We start from the raw sequence: 4,035 nt of genomic DNA, 5'->3' as shown, positions 1-4,035 counted from the left end.
ATAGTAGCCACATCTAGTGGCAAAACCTAGGCATAACTTCATTACCACTTTACTTAGAGTACAGGCTTTTGCGAGGGGTGTACAAACAAGCAACACCCGTGGTGGGACACCACATTATGTTCCTATTGCATGGGAGATGCTGAAGAGGGTGTTGACTCTTACCTTTTTCCTCAGCACCGTTCCGGTGCAGTTAGTCGTGTGCTCCATTGTCTGGTAAGATTGCTAGGAGCACTGGGGCACCCCTAAGGAGCACTGCTTACCCCTAACAGGTGCCCCAGTGCTCCTAGTCGTCTCACCAGACACACTGCACCGCAACGGCGCTGAGGAGGAAGGTAAGAGACATACCACCCTCTTCAGTGTCTTCTCTGCAATAGGGACATATCAGCAGGCTAGATTCATGTAACCTGCTGATAGTTCCCCTTTAAACATTTCTGAGATGCTCCGGAGTATCTCCAAACCACGGTCTTGTAGGTCTGAGGGCGGGAAATCATTTTAACTGCCAAAGTTTCATCAAGAATGCCTTTATCAAACAAAGTGTAGAATTGAAAAATGGGGTTCCTGTGTTCTCCACACTGGTCTCTTGAGGTGTCTGTAGGCCCAACAAGTCTCTCTCTACTGAGGAGATCTCTTAGCTGTGTCCAGTTATACCTGTATAAATGCTGCAATGATCATGGACGGTTACCCCAGTAAGACAAAGCTACCAGATTAGGTCTACGTATCCTACTGTGCAGTGCAAGACGACTGGGTAGTCTTGGAAGTCTGCTACACCCAGATAACCGACGACTGGGGCTCGTGCTACCCACCTAGGATGGGTTCTACGCAACTAGGGGGCACAAGGTCAGACTATAGTCTAAACCTGGGTATGAGTATCACTTACTTCTTATCTACACTTCAGTTCTGGCAGAGTACAGATTCTACATTAGGCAGGGCTCCTCTGGCAACTCCTCTCCTCTTCCTTCTCTAGAAAAGCACTTACTACTTCTACAAAAGCTTTTACTTCTCCAAGCACTTACTTCTAAAAGCACTGGTTCTTACTCTTTTGTCAGCAATTATGTTAATGAAGATTTGCACTACCTGTATTGAGTGTACTGTTCACCTGCAACGTTATTCAATAAAGTGTTCTATATTTGTATGAAACGCACGGGACTCTGTCTCCTATATCTGTACCTGTACCCACACACACCACTGTCCACCTTAGGTTATTTTTCCCCTTCTCTGTGGGTGGTGGTACCAACATCCCGGGTGGGTCTACTACCACTCCAGGTTGCCGTGACAAGTGCCAAAGGGACCCGCAACAATCCCAGAGGTTACCGACCATTTGGAAACACAACTGTGTACTACTGGCGTCACGACAAACAACATCACAGTAACTGGCCGAGTACCACATATACATTTGTCTCAGTAGAAGCTTGTTTGGTCCAGGAGTTCCCAAGATGCAGACCTTTCCCTATAGAAGGAGAAGGCAATGTGCCCTTGTTACACCTTCTAGAACCTTCCCCATATATGTATGGCACAGTGTTGTGTTGTGGGCCCCTTACAGACACCACAGACATAGTAAACATTATGACGCAGTAACAGTGCCACCATCTACAATCCGTCTGAACTCAGGCCTAGTTGGTGGGCTCACATTCTCATTGGCTACATAGGAGTTTGGCAGCCAGAGAGGCTCAGATATGCCCACAGTGGCCCCTGTTTGCAGGATTGTGTGCCCAATTCTCATAGTGCCATCTGCAGCAGTTGGTGGACGGGTCCAGGAAACTGAGATCTGAGGTGCTGTTTGGTAGAATGCTAACACTACAGAACTGCTTTAGTTGTAGGAGTGGTTTTTTAAGAGAGGCAGAAAAAAGGAGGTTTGTGCGGGCCCTTGGGTAACAGAGCTTCAGAGGGCCTCTCATCCATCCACTATGCACCTATCATCCACACACTATGCACAATCACTAACATACACAAACACACATTACTGACTGACACTGACTGACAGACACTGACCGACTGATGCTGACTGTCTGACAAACACTGACTGACACTCACTGACAGACAGTGACACACGCAGACATGCAGCACTTACAACTCAGTCTTCTCCACCTTCCTCTCTGCCAGGCTGCCCTCCACACTGTAAGATTGAGGACCTTCAGGACATGTGATCAGGTCCTTCACCCTTTGCTCTCTCTATGCAGGATGCTGACAGGTCCTGTTCCTTTCTCCCCTGTCTTCTGATGTTCAGCCGCTCACCCTGCCCTACAATGTGCAAGCTGAACATTAGAACACCGAGCCCCTCTCCCTGTCTGGGCCCCTAGAGGCACTGTGGGCCCCAACACTTGCCCGGGTAAGCCCTGTGCTGACGCCGGCCCTGGCTAAAGCCATCTACTCCATCAACAGAACATTATATCTCAGCTTCCTAGATATCAGTGGGTGTCAGGAGGGTCAAGACTTTAGGGTGACTTTTCTGTAGGTTAAGAAGGTAATGTGGATGAAGGAGTGGGTGAAGCACATGGACTTATACTGAAAAAAAAAACCAAAAACATTACTTTCATAGAAAATACAGATTCCGCAGTACCGAATGCTGGCAACAGATGGCAGTAAAGAATCAGGTCTAGGTCTTAGACAAGGTGAGCGTAGACTAGACTGTCTAAAGCTGGCCATATACTTTCCATGACTGATGGCCAAATGGTCGACTAATTGTCACTTACCACAGCTATCTCCCATCCTCCCCGCCAAGCATTCCTGTGATCTCTACGGGAAGGGGAAAGCTGCAGCGAGAGCCCCATACAACTTAGATTGACTGACGAATCTACCATGAGTGGAAGGTTTGGCCAACTAAAGTCCAAGGTGTATGAGGACCTTAAGGCCAGTTTTGCATGGGGGCAGTATTATAGTAGTTATGTAAATAAAGGAAAGCTGGCACTCACAGTAACCAGTAATAGTAGTTATATTCTTGTATATAGGGGGCAGTATTATAGTAGTTATATCCCTGTATATAGGAGCAGTATTATAGTAGTTATATTCTTGTATATAGGAGCAGTATTATAGTAGTTATATTCTTGTATATAGGAGCAGTATTATAGTAATTATTATTCTGTATATAGGAGCAGTATTATAGTAGTTATATTCTTGTATATAGGGGGCAGTATTATAGTAGTTATATCCCTGTATATAGGAGCAGTATTATAGTAGTTATATTCTTGTATATAGGAGCAGTATTATAGTAATTATTATTCTGTATATAGGAGCAGTATTATAGTAGTTATATTCCTGTATATGGGAGCAGTATTATAGTAGTTATATTCCTGTATATAGGAGTAGTATTATAGTAGTTATATTCTTGTATATAGGAGCAGTATTATAGTAGTTATATTCTTGTATATAGGAGCAGTATTATAGTAGTTATATTCTTGTATATAGGAGCAGTATTATAGTAGTTATATTCCTGTATATAGGAGCAGTATTATAGTAGTTATATTCTTGTATATAGGAGCAGTATTATAGTAGTTATATTCTTGTATATAGGAGCAGTATTATAGTTGAATTGTTGCAAAACTCCTATACTTTCCCAGTTATCCCTTCTCCAATGTATTATTTGACCTTTATGACAAGATTTATGATACAAGCGCGGTATATGGGCGATATAACATCCGCCAGCATTACGCAATGACACCAAACAATGAAAAATACTTGTATTTCCTGTTTATCACCAAACTAATATTTAGTTAGATTGTAAACCGCAAACAAGATGAAGGATCTGTAAGTGACAATATGCTGCATAACATATATCTAAACCTTTCATGTGTGATACTATCTGCTGAATGGGTGTATCTAAGTTATGTTAGTTTACACCTAGACTTGTCTTGCAGAATATGGAACTTTGTGCGCTGCAGACTCCATATAACATCTGTCAGGTGCTGTATCGGGCTCAGGAGACCTTTGGATTGTTAGATGTGCTGGGACACGTCCAGGGGAGGGGGGGAGGGCCCAGGTCCTGTATAGGGACGTCCTAGCACTGACTGCAGGGCGGGATCAGCACTGACATTAAATGTC

This window comes from Dendropsophus ebraccatus, chromosome 13 (assembly GCF_027789765.1).
Source record: "Dendropsophus ebraccatus isolate aDenEbr1 chromosome 13, aDenEbr1.pat, whole genome shotgun sequence".
Lineage (NCBI taxonomy): Eukaryota > Metazoa > Chordata > Amphibia > Anura > Hylidae > Dendropsophus > Dendropsophus ebraccatus.
The sequence above is the reverse complement of the archived record's forward strand: the minus strand, read 5'-3'. Positions refer to the sequence as shown.